The sequence below is a fragment of the Bufo gargarizans genome, chromosome 10, assembly GCF_014858855.1.
Source record: "Bufo gargarizans isolate SCDJY-AF-19 chromosome 10, ASM1485885v1, whole genome shotgun sequence".
Classification (NCBI taxonomy): domain Eukaryota; kingdom Metazoa; phylum Chordata; class Amphibia; order Anura; family Bufonidae; genus Bufo; species Bufo gargarizans.
Window position 1 is genome coordinate 33362115 of NC_058089.1, and position 13423 is coordinate 33375537.

General features: G+C 44.5%; 1 long non-coding RNA gene across 1 annotated transcript in view; it reads right to left on the reverse strand.

Annotated features, from left to right (window-relative positions):
* LOC122920133 overlaps positions 1-10495 on the reverse strand; it is an 82204-nt gene extending 71709 nt beyond the window's left edge. Inside the window, exon 1 of the long non-coding RNA XR_006386880.1 lies at positions 10314-10495. This is a non-coding gene — a long non-coding RNA (uncharacterized LOC122920133). The remainder of the gene's footprint in view (positions 1-10313) is intronic.
* Between the last annotated feature and the right edge of the window lie 2928 nt (positions 10496-13423).

A 13423-nucleotide genomic window follows, 5' to 3' on the forward strand; every position in this document is an offset into this window, starting at 1 on the left:
AATGCACCGTTTGTCATCCACGTCCGTGATCCGTGTTTCCAGTCCGTGAAAAAAATAGGACCTGTCCTATTTTTTTCACGGACAACGGTTCGCGGACCCATTTAAGTCAATGGGTCCGTGAAAAAACAAGGAGGCACACAAGATTGTCATCCGCGTCCGTGATCTGTGTCAGTTTTTTTTCTTCTTCTATCAATTGCAAGGCAAACTTGAAAACGAATTTTTTTTCTATTTCCTTCATGTCTGGTGATCCTCCAAAAATCAAGGAAGACACACGGAAACAAAAACGGACACGGATCACAGAACAACTGAACCCCGTTTTGCGGACCGTGAAAAAATACTGTCGTGTGCATGAGGCCTAAAACAGACATGTCAGGAGAGGTGTCAAGGTAATATAGAGATACAGATAACTACAGTGTCTCAAAAGTCAGTCCACCCCTCACATTTGTGTAAGTATTTTATTGTATCTTTTCGTGGGAAAACACTGAAGATCGGACACTTTGATACAATGTAAAGTAGTCAGTTTACAGCTTGTATAACAGGGTAAATTTGCTGTGCCCTCAAAATAACACAACACACAGCCATTACTGTCTAAACCACTGGCAACAAAAATTAGTACACCCCTAAGTAAAAATGGCCAAATTAGCCATTTTCCCTCCACAGTGTCAGGGCTCTTTCACACTTGCGGCAGGACGGATCCAGTAGGCTGGTCTCCCTGTCGGATCCGTCCTTCCGCTGTTTCGCCGGACCGCCGCTCCGTCCCCATTGACTATAATGAGATGGGGGCTGAGCTCCGGCGCAGCACGGCGAAAGCTGCCGGACGAAAAAGTCGGACATGCAGGACTTTTTAGTCTGGCGGCTTTCGCCGTGCACCGCCGTGCTGCGCCGGAGCTCAGCCCCGTCCCCATTATAGTCAATGGGGACAGAGCTGCGGTTCGGCGAAACAGCGGAAGGACGGATCCGACAGGGAGACCAGCCTGACAGATCCGTCCTGCCGCAAGTGTGAAAGAGCCCTTACAAGGTCTCAGGTGTGAATGGGGAGACGGTGTGTTAAATTTGGTGTTATCGCTCTCACTCTCTCATACTGGTCACCTGTAGTTCAACATGGCCCCTCATGGCAAAGAACTCTCTGAGGATCCGAAAAAAAGAATTGTTGCTCTACACAAAAATGGCCAAATTCTTATGATTCAACTGGGATTTGTCAATAGGAAATTTTTACCTTGTCGGAAATATGTCTTTCGCTCAACCTTGTAGCTATGAAAAGCGACGTACAAAGTAAACAGTAAGATGACACTGCGCAGTCTAAATTCTCCGGTGTATGTGCTCTGTCCTAGCTCATGAAACATGCACGAAATGAAAACTTATGGCGACAGTATGAGACCTATACGTTAACATGATTAGACACTTAGCCCATGCTTAGGCGTGGTGTGATGCGTTAATAGCATCTTCCGATTATCCTAAGAAGTTACAAGTCAATTTACTAAGAGGTGGATGTGACACTGCAATCTTTTTTAATCAGTTGGACAGACGTGTCACGCTCGGCTTCACCCAGTTTGCTTTGCTATTCAGTCCATAGGGGAGAATTTATCCTGAGGGTAATATTTGAAGTCAGTTTTTCTTGAGTCTCCGTGGGCGTATTTTGTGCCAAATTTATCAAATGTCACATGCTTTTGTTAAATGTGCTGCATCTATAAAAATAACATTTTTGTGATTTTTTTCTATGACACTCCGTTACTGGAATGAGTTTTTAGATTTCTTTGCAACTTTTTTTTTAAAAATTGCAATGATAATTCTGGAATGAAACTAATGAACATAGTGAACCATGTCTATTTTCCAAAACTGGAGTGGGTGGTCTACCAATGGGAAAAGTGGCACATATTTACGCAAATATGCCCAAAAAGCGGCAAAAGCCCTATTTTGGACCTTCTAAAGCCAGAATTTGAGGCGCTGAGCTTGACAAATTCCCCCATAGTCTGTGGATCCTTATTATTCACTGATATATATGAACACATTTTTAACGGCCGCTTCTAACGGCTATTAAAAACAGGTACAGTGTAAAAAAAAGGGCCATTCAGGGATAAAAAAAAAAAACATACTCACCTAATCCACTTGTACGTGCAGGGACACTCACTCCTTACTAGAGGCAGCAGAACCTGACGCACACAGTGTGGTGACGTCACATGATGTGAAGTGATGACACTAGGAGTGTAAGGTCCTGGTGCCTCCAGTGAGGAGTGAGTATCTCTGTGCGATCAAGTGGATGAGGTGATGAGGGGAGTAGATTTTTTGTCTTTTTCATTTGTTGCCACTAACAGGGGTATGGAAATTATTGGCCGTTAATTGGGAACATTATTTTGGCCATTATGAGGACATATACAGGTCCTTCTCAAAAAATTAGCATATTGTGATAAAGTTCATTATTTTCTGTAATGTACTGATAAACATTAGACTTTCATATATTTTAGATTCATTACACACCAACTGAAGTAGTTCAAGCCTTTTATTGTTTTAATATTGATGATTTTGGCATACAGCTCATGAAAACCCAAAATTCCTATCTAAAAAAATTAGCATATCATGAAAAGGTTCTCTAAACGAGCTATTAACCTAATCATCTAAATCAACTAATTAACTCTAAACACCTGCAAAAGATTCCTGAGGCTTTTAAAAACTCCCAGCCTGGTTCATTACTCAAAGCCGCAATCATGGGTAAGACTGCCGACCTGACTGCTGTCCAGAAGGCCATCATTGACACCCTCAAGCAAGAGGGTAAGACACAAAGAAATTTCTGAACGAATAGGCTGTTCCCAGAGTGCTGTATCAAGGCACCTCAGTGGGAAGTCTGTGGGAAGGAAAAAGTGTGGCAGAAAACGCTGCACAACGTGAAGAGGTGACCGGACCCTGAGGAAGATTGTGGAGAAGGACCGATTCCAGACCTTGGGGGACCTGCGGAAGCAGTGGACTGAGTCTGGAGTAGAAACATCCAGAGCCACCGTGTACAGGCGTGTGCAGGAAATGGGCTACAGGTGCCGCATTCCCCAGGTCAAGCCACTTTTGAACCAGAAACAGCGGACAGAAGCGCCTGACCTGGGCTACAGAGAAGCAGCACTGGACTGTTGCATGTCATTCGGAAATCAAGGTGCCAGAGTCTGGAGGAAGACTGGGGAGAGGGAAATGCCAAAATGCCTGAAGTCCAGTGTCAAGTTCCCACAGTCAGTGATGGTCTGGGGTGCCATGTCAGCTGCTGGTGTTGGTCCACTGTGTTTTATCAAGGGCAGGGTCAATGCAGCTAGCTATCAGGAGATTTTGGAGCACTTCATGCTTCCATCTGCTGAAAAGCTTTATGGAGATGAAGATGTCATTTTTCAGCACGACCTGGCACCTGCTCACAGTGCCAAAACCACTGGTAAATGGTTTAATGACCATGGTATTACTGTGCTCAATTGGCCTGCCAACTCTCCTGACCTGAACCCCATAGAGAATCTGTGGGATATTGGGAAGAGAAAGTTGAGAGATGCAAGACCCAACACTCTGGATGAGCTTAAGGCCGCTATCGAAGCATCCTGGGCCTCCATAACACCTCAGCAGTGCCACAGGCTGATTGCCTCCATGCCACGCCGCATTGAAGCAGTCATTTCTGCAAAAGGATTCCCGACCAAGTATTGAGTGCATAACTGAACATAATTATTTGAAGGTTGACTTTTTTTGTATTAAAAACACTTTTCTTTTATTGGTCAGATGAAATATGCTAATTTTTTGAGATAGGAAATTTGGGTTTTCATGAGCTGTATGCCAAAATCATCAATATTAAAACAATAAAAGGCTTGAACTACTTCAGTTGGTGTGTAATGAATCTAAAATATATGAAAGTCTAATGTTTATCAGTACATTACAGAAAATAATGAACTTTTTCACAATATGCTAATTTTTTGAGAAGGACCTGTATATAGGGGCCACTATGGGGACAGATATACATGGGGCTCTATGGGGGTATATATATACTGGGGGCACTGTGGTGGCTATTATAGATCCTTGGGGCACCACAGAGGGGCATTAGATATACTGAGCTCACTATGTGGGGGGCATAATATATACTGAGGGAACTGCAGAGGTTGGGATTTATTTATTTTTAAAGCCTTTGAAATGTATCGTTTTTTTAATGGCTGTTTTTAACGGCCTTTAAAAACTGATGCAAAATGGCCATTAAAAATGGATAAATGGCCAGAAAATGGATGTAAACACTGAAGCAAAATGGACATGAAAAACTGACAGTGTGCCTGTTTTGAATGTAGCCTAAAGTGAAAGATCGATACTTACCTACTTCCTGCAACTTTCGGTCCTCAGCAATGGCTCCAGTTTGTTTACTTCTGGTGAAGCATGGACATGGTCACATGCTCCACTGCAGCCAATGACTGTGCCACATGTGACCATGCGCATGCTGCACCGGAAATAAACAAGCCTGGGGACTGGAAGATGAACACCCCCTGCTCCCCGCCATTGTGGAGGACCGGAGTGTAGGGGAACAGGTAAGTATGAATCTTTAACTTACTGATCAGTGCTTTGTGAAAACATTTGATTCAACCAAGACGTCGGCTGTATTTCTGGCGCTTAGATCTGACTGGTTGTTTGTATTGGAGGAAATGTATAAAATTGACAACTGGTGATTCACATAAAAATATCAATCAGACTCCGGTCGCCATTGCGTTGAACTTTTGGAATGGTCAGGGTGTCTGGTGTCAGCAGATACTGGTATCACCTGCTTAGTCCTCTACCTGGCAAAATTCAGAAGACACTGGGTATCGCTGTTGCAAATAAATGTGATCCTTGTTGTTTTAGGCTTGGATCTGGAATTACACGGGGAGTAAACTCACTATTTATAAAGGGATATACTTTTGCATATCTACCTGCTGCAGCCAAAAGGATGGGCATGCCACCGGGCACAGATCCATGCAAGTCATTAAAGAACACCACACCCATGGACTTTCACATCTGTGGCCATATTGATTTTAAGGACAAGTCGGACTCAATGAAAGGTGTAATCAGTATGGCTTGAAACCTCTAGCCCGCAAACTGTAGCGCTGCGGATACAAAAATTTGATGCATTGTCCGCACCACAATTCCGAGACCAAATTCCGTCATACGTATGTGCCCTTAAAGTGATGGCGACTGGGATCTATAGATATCAGGTAAAAGATACCATGTTATAAGTTCTTTGTGAATTAGTAGGAACTATGTTCATTGTCAGAAGAGGGGCCTTCCTTCTCTGCGTTTTAAAGGCATATCTCCATGGCTTCACAGTTTCTTAGTCACTTTTCAAAAATGAGATGCCTGATCTAATCTTCTGAAGAAAACTAGGGGAGCCAACTGTGCTCTCTCCTATGCTAAGAGTCATCTTGTTTACACACAGGGTTGGACTGGCCCATCAATGTACCAGAACATCTTCTGGTGGACTTAAGCTCTGACAACAATGGATTCTTAATAAAACAGGGCCTTTAAGGTCCTACATAGACATAGGGTGGACCTTCTGAATCATTTCCTCTGGTAGACCCAAGGGATTTCAGTCTGACGCTGTTTACACATATGACACTGCAAAAAGAGTCCATTCGTGAGATTTGCTCTCCTGATTGTCCTGAAATAGGAAAACTACTATCAAGGTAGTTAGAAAACTGATTCACTGATTCAGCACAGACAAGGGTTAAACTGGTGGCTGCCTGAGGTTACGTAACCTCTCGCTGGCACCACAGAGCGAGCGCTGTGACATTCGCATTGCCACACTTGCATTCCACACTCTGCACTGACGGCACATACAGGGGCTCTCAATAATAGATCAGGAATTTGAACCTATTCACGTGTAGGGCCTATGTGACTAAGCCTCTAATTAGCTTTGACTTCTTGGCGTTTTTTGTTCCACGCATTTTTCATCAGCGTCTTGATGAATGCCCATTGTATGAAGCAGAGTCTACTAACATGTTACACGTTGAAGCACATATTATCCTGATGAGTAACTCAAACTTCCTTACAACACATATTATACGTTCCCAACAGATATTAGCAAAGTGTTGTAACTGAACCTTATCAACCCCTGAAATAAAATAAATCGAAGTAAACTGTGCTCACATCAACATGGATTCACGTAAGGCAGACCAGGCGGTGGCTATGGGCCCTAGGAGATAGGGGGGCTACCCTACCTTGTGGCCTCCACTTTACCACAGGGTGTGGAAAACCTGAGTAGGTGTCCACTCTCCAGAATGCACACATCGCTCCCTTCAGTTATGGTTGGCAAATCCCAGACCCATAATGGGATGTCCTTTTACATCTTTCTTATGGACCCCAACGCTTACTGGTGACTGGATGAGTTACAAAAGCCGCTTCATACTCCTACTTTGATTGACATGTGAAAACCCCATTATGCCAGTATCCTACTCCAGCATACATACAAAAGTTATAGAGGTCTGTAGATGTCTTCCTGTGAGTACTACATGCTAGATCTGTGTTTCTAGGATGCTGCTGCCTTCTCCCTGCAAAGTGCATTGTGTGTGCTTTCCTCCCTATCTACATCCTGCATGAGCTGCCCTTCTTGGATTCATTCCCTCCTCTCCACACATCTGTAGTATACAACCTCTTCCTGCCATCTTTAAGGCCTCATGTACACAACCATGTGTATTTTGCGGTCCGCAAAAAAACGGATCCGCAAAAAATACAGATGACGTCCGTGTGCCTTAGGCCCCCTGCACACGGCCGTGTTTCACAGCCGTGTGCGGGCCGTGGAACCGCGGCCTGGATCCCTCCTGAGAGCTGGAGCGCACGGCGTCACTGGTTGCTATGACGCCGTGCGCTCCCTGCTGCCGGCACAGTACAGTAATACACTGGCCCCTAATAGAACAGTACTATCCTTATCAGTAATGTGGACAATAATAGGACATGTTCTATTTTTTTGCGGGAACGGAAATACAGACATACGGAAACAAAATGCACACGGAGTAACGTTTTTTTGCGGACCCGTTGAAATGGAACGGACACTGAAAGAAAATAAGTTGTGTGCATGAGCCATAATACTGAGAGAAAAAGAGCTCTGATGGATTCAAGTCAGATTCAGAAGCACCAGCAGCTAGAGAAAGGACTAAAGGCCTTTTTTCACAGGCTGATTAAAAGGCAATTATCGGGAACACAGGGTGATCTGCTGCCAGCAAACAATGAGTTTGTGCGCCGCATAAAAGATCCAGTCACCAGACGAATGAGCTTTTGCTTGTTCGTAGGGTGATCGGTGCCACATTTACATGTGGAAATTATCAGAGTAAGCATTTCAATGTTCATTCCTGATAACTGCCCTGATCCTCAGCTGGTGTAAAGGGTTATGAATTTTTTATTGAAGACTATTTGGAAAGCTGTGTCAAAAAGGCACATATCAGGGAGGCAGTCTTGTTCATGATTAGCCCTAAAAGATGCAGGTCTCTTTCATCTGGGAGTACTGTTTTTTCCAGTTAGGTTCTTGTTTTGCTTTGAATGAGTAAGGAGGATGGTTGTTAAGTCCCCAAAGTGACGGAGTCCCTAGGGTCAGGTGGGAATTGGTGGACTCTCATTTCCTAGACATAATATTTATGGCATATTCCATAAAGGCTGACCTCACAAGTCAGCTGATATGGGTCTTATGTGGTGATATGGGGTTTTACCACAAATTGATTGTCAGTATCTATGTGGTTTTGCAGGTAAACAGCTATTTTCCATTAACAATCTAATTGAAAACTTTGCCAAATTGTGGTAAACTCCATTTTGGCTGCTCTATGGCCACTGAGTGTGAACTCACATGAAGTGGTTGTCCCACTACAACAACGTATCCTCTTTCCACAGGATAGGACATAAGTGTCTAATTGCTGGGCCCCCACAAATCACTAGAATGGGGTCCTGCGTTCCCCCGTTTGATGGAGCTGTGCTGCCACTTGATTTGACTCCATGGGGCTGCCATAGATAAACACTTTTACTATCTCCAGCAGCCTCGTGGAGTTGAATGGAGAGGCACCATGCATGCATGTCTAACGTTTCATTCAAATAGGGGAACACGGACCCCAGTTCTAGTGACTAGCAGGGGCCTCTGCAGTGAGACCCCTGTTGATCAGACACTTATGCCCTCATAGGGAGAAGGGTCTCACCTGCTCCTCCATGGCTCAGTCTGAGTCTGGTTGTGGAACACTTTTTCTGTTAGGGCTGTTTCACACAAGCGAGTCCATTGCAGGAATCACACTACGTGTGTGAGCGGATCCACCGTTCTGGACTTGCACGGCATTATCATGATTTATAATGCTGTGTGTCTCTGCTTGACCTTACTTCTACAGGATCATACTGACAGCTTTATGTTACTGTGATTCTGTAGAAGAAAGGTTAAGCAGAGACACACAGTATTATAAATCAGTATAATTGGAGAGACAGCTGAGTACAAGTGCTTGGCTATCTCCGGCAGCCTCATAGAGTGAATGGAGTGACAGTGGACACGCGTGACCACTATTTTATTCAAACGTGAGATCACAGTGTCCTGTTCTTATGATCTTCGGGGGCCCCAGAGGTCGGACCCCCTGCCAATCACTCACTTATTCTCTATCCTGTGGATAGACGATAAGTTCTTGTAAAGGGATATCCCCTTTTAAGGCCCCTTTCACATGGGCGTTGCGGATTGGGGACGGATGCGTTCAGGGAAAATGGTGCGATTTTGACACTAAAACAAGTCAGTTTTCACTGCGATTACGTTCCATGTTTGCGTTTTTTCCGCACGGGTGCAAAACATTGTAATAATGCGTTTTGCACGCGTGTGAGAAAAATCGGCATGTTTGGTACCCAGACTCGAACCTGGACTTCTTCACTGAAGTTTGGGTTAGGTGTTGTGTAGATTTTATTATTTTCTCTTATAACATGGTTATAAGAGAAAATAATAGCATGCTTAATACAGAATGCTTAGTACAATAGGGCTGAAGGGGTTAATTATTATTTTATTTTTTTTACTCACCTTAATCCACTTGATCACGCAGCCCGGCTTCTCTTCTGTCTTCATCTTTGAGGAATAGGACCTTTGATGATGTCACTGCGCTCATCACATGGTCCATCACATGATCTTTTTACCATGGTGATGGATCATGTGACGGACCATGTGGTGAGCGCAGTGACGTCATCAAAGGTCCTTTTCCTGCGCAAGCAAAGAAGAAGACAGAAGAGAAGCCGGGCTGCGCGATCAAGTGGATTAAGGTGAGTTATATTATTTTTAACTTTTTTTTAACCCCTCCAGCGCTATTTGACTATGCATTTTTGTATTAAGAATGCTATTATTTTCCCTTATAACCATGTTATAAGGGAAAATAATAATCATTGGGTCCCCATCCCGATCGTCTCCTAGCAACCGTGCGTGAAAACTTGCTTGCGGATGCTTGCGATTTTCACGCAGCCCCATTCACTTCTACAAGTGATGCGTGAAAATCACCGCTCATGTGCACAGCCCCATAGAAATGAATGGGTCCGGATTCAGTGCGGGTGCAATGCGTTCACATCACGCATTGCACCCGCACGGAAAACTCGCAAAAAAAATTGTGGGTATGTTTAAAAAAAAATCAGTATGTTTAAAACCATCTGTCAATAAAGCCATGTGTGAATGGGAATTTAATGCCGATCACGTCGCTGCAGTAGAAAATGTCTTGCTATGGTTTTAACGCTGCATTCAGATAAAAAAAACACTTTATACAGAGGCAATCCCCCCCCCGCCGCCGCCATAAATCAGTGTATATCAACCTCTGCATCCGTTCACACCTATCTATACGCCTCGCTCCATACAGAGCTGACTTTTATATACAGATCATACCTGGCCAGGCTTTACTCTCACCTTACCAGCCACCCTGCCAAAGCTTTCAGTGATGAACACAACAGAAGCAGCACGGGGCACAGGTAGTGCCAGGCCCCCTCTCATATTACACACAGTCCTGCCAAGGGGCCCATTAAGGTGCAGATAGAAGGAAGTGACAGCCTCGCCCCCACTATGACTATACCATTGCATTTAAAGGTACATTACAGGTCTCTTCCATTTACCGCACCTTAATCGGTTAATTCCTTTCCTCTGGCCGATGCCCCGTCGTTCTCAGTGCCATCAGGTTACCTTTGGTCATATATTCCCGCACACTACTAATAAACACCTATGTGGAGAAGTGGACAGGTTGGTAGGTCTAGATCTTGTCCTACATCCCCGTCTTTATATGATTGCATTCTGTCATTGTTCTATACATTAGATCTACACGTATAATAGAAGATGTCACCTTAACAGAAGATGTTGGTCAGGTACTCACCGTCCAGACTTTCCTATGACCTTGTGTCTTGATGTCTACTCCTTTAAATTCCAGCAGGTGCAAAGAAAAAAGTTTGTGGCTCGCAGCGTCCGCTCTTCCTTTTGCTGTCACTTTGTCTAGATCCCACTGATCTGTCTTCTGGTCGTGGGTCTGATGGCAGGTGAATGTTTCCCTGAGCACAAACCGAGGTGGAGCTAAACCAGAAGGACAGGTCTAGTGAACCAGGGAGGAGACGCCCACACGACAGCCCTGTGACTAGACAGGGGACTATGTGTGTGTGACTCTGCCATGAATACATGTGTTTCTTTCCACTTCGCCGTTCATTGAGAATCAATGCTTTCATAAGGAAGCGTGCAGGCGACTTCTAGAAATGAGCACCTAGCCCAGACGAGGAGTCATGAAGACGTGCACCTCAATGCTCCATAGCTCATGCTTTCGGCACATGATCTTTTTTTAGTGACGTGAGCGGTTAATGTCAAGCATTCCAGTGGTTAATATGTGGGTACCGTATACGTCGCGGAAACGATTCCGAGAAGGACGTGATGCTGTATTTACTCAGGACCTGTATAACTAGGTGTCACCCATCATAAAGGGGCAAAAAAAAAAAAGGGAAAGGAAAGAACAGGAGCGTAGGGAACTTACGGGAACGCTTTGTTTTGTTTTTAAGGCTGCGGCTACAGGGTGATCTTGGCTGCGCCACCCACCGCACGGTGCAGTCACTAAACTGAATGGAGTCGCAGTGAGATTCGCAGCTTGCCACAACCACGACCTGCAGAATTTAGTGAGTCACACCGCGACAGCGTTCTTGTGTGTGGTTGTGTTATGGGTGTTGCCGCTAAAGGTGGATATACATGGCCTGAATAGTGGGCCGGTTATCGTTCCTACCAATGCTCGTTTCCGATATTCTGTCTGTCTAAGGCTAGGTCTGCACGACGACATTTGTCGCAATGTCGCACGACAATTTTTATTATGATAGTCTATGGTGTCGCACTGCGACATGCTGCGACGCGACAGTCGAAAAAAATCCATTCGAGAAGGATTTTTCCGTGACTGTCGTGTCGCAGTCGCAGCATGTCGCAGTGCGATACCATAGACTATCATTATAAAAATTGTCGTGCGACAAAATGTTGCAGTGTAGTTGTGCCCTATCAGAGGTGCGGACAACACAGTCACCCTAAGTTCACACCTGAGCGTTTTACAGCGCGTTCAAACGCGCTGTAAAACGCTCAACACATGAAAAGCAATGCTTCCCTATGGGAATGGTTCTCACCTGGGCGTTTTACAGCGCGTACGATCGCGCTGTAAAACGCCCGACGCTCATACAAGTACTTGAGCTTCTTTGGGGCGTTTTGACGCGCGTTTGTGGCCATAGGACACTGCAGTCAATGACACAAACGCGCGTCAAACGCGCGTTTACTATTACAAAAACGCGCATCAGAAACGCGCGTCAAAAACGCGCGTTTGACGCGCGTTTGGGAAACGCTCAGGTGTGAAAGCAGGGTCATCGTTCCCGGCCAGCAGATTGTGCTGTCTTAGGCCTCATACACACGACCGTTGTGTGCATCCGCGTCCGTTCCGTCATTTTTCACAGTTTAGCGGAGGTCCCATTCATTTCTATGGAGCTGTGAAAAAAAAATGATAGTCCTCCATTTTTTCTCCGCGTCTGTGATCCGTGATTCCAGTCCGTCAAAAAGTATATAACCTGTCCTATTCTTGTCAGTGGAAAACGGAGGACGCACCCATTCAAGTCAATGGGTTCATCAAAAAAAACGGATGCACAACTGGTATGCCATCCGTGTCCGCATCCGTTTTTTTCTACAAGACCTTGGTGCAATAAAATTACACTTTTCATTAACCTTCCTTTACACAAGGAAACACAACTGAAGCAAAATCGGACATGGACCACTGAAGCCAAATCACAAAAACACTGTCGTGTGCATGAGGCCTAAATAGCCTCTGCTGCCCAGGAGCAACGCTCGTTCTCTTAACCCTCTTGCACACAACTGTATGGCTTTGCCCTCTTTTAAACTACCGGGTTTTTTTTTCGTTTTGCGGGCCGTTTTTTGCGTTCCGTATATAGTCCGTATACGGAACCATTAATTTCAATGGTTCCTCAAAAAAAAAAAACTGAATGTACTCCGTATGCATTCCGTTTCCGTATTTCCGTTCCGTTGAAAGATAGAACATGTCCTATTATTGCCCGCAAATCACGTTCCGTGGCTCCATTTAAGTCAATGGGTCTGCAAAAAAACAGAACACATACGGAAATGCATCCGTATGTCTTCCGTATCCGTTCCGTTTTTGCGGAACCATCAATTGAAAATGTTATGCCCAGCCCAATTTTTTATATTTAATTACTGTATACTGTATATGCCATACGGAAAAACGGAACGGAAACAGAACAACGGAAACAAAAAAACGGAACAATGGATCCATGAAAAACGGACTGAAAAAACACTGAAATAGCCATACGGTAGTGTGAAAGAGGCTTTTTTCTGTATTTTGCAGTCCGTTTTTCACAGATCCGTTTTTCTGTTTTTTGTTTCAGTAGTGTTTCCGCTTCCGTTCAGTTTTTCCGTGAACCGTTTTTTGCGGATTGCAAACGGAAACAGAAGCATACAATAATGTTTAAACAGTAAGTACATAAAAAAATTAGGCTGGGCATAAAATTTTCAATAGATGGCTCTGCAAAAACGGAACGGAAACGGAAGACATACGGATGCATTCCGTATGCATTCCGTTTTTGGGCGGACCCATTGACTTGAATAGAGCCACGGATCGTTAAGCCTCATTCACACGTCCGTGTCTGTGCTCAAATCCATGAGAAGGTGGTCAGTGATGCATTCATAAAGCTGTCCGTGAAGGATCCGTGTTGGGTCCGTGGGTTAATTTTTTGCTGTCCGTGTTTCACCGACACTGAACAGCTGAAAAATAATTTCTAAAGCATCTCTTCCTAATGATTCATGAAATGGCATCCGTGTTGCATTCGTGGTTTTCACTGGCCCATAGACTATAATGGACTCGGCATGTAGCAACTCGGCATGTAGCTCCAGCTTAAAGAAAATCTGTCACCAACCCCCCACCCCAAAGGGAACAGTAATGCTGCTGCT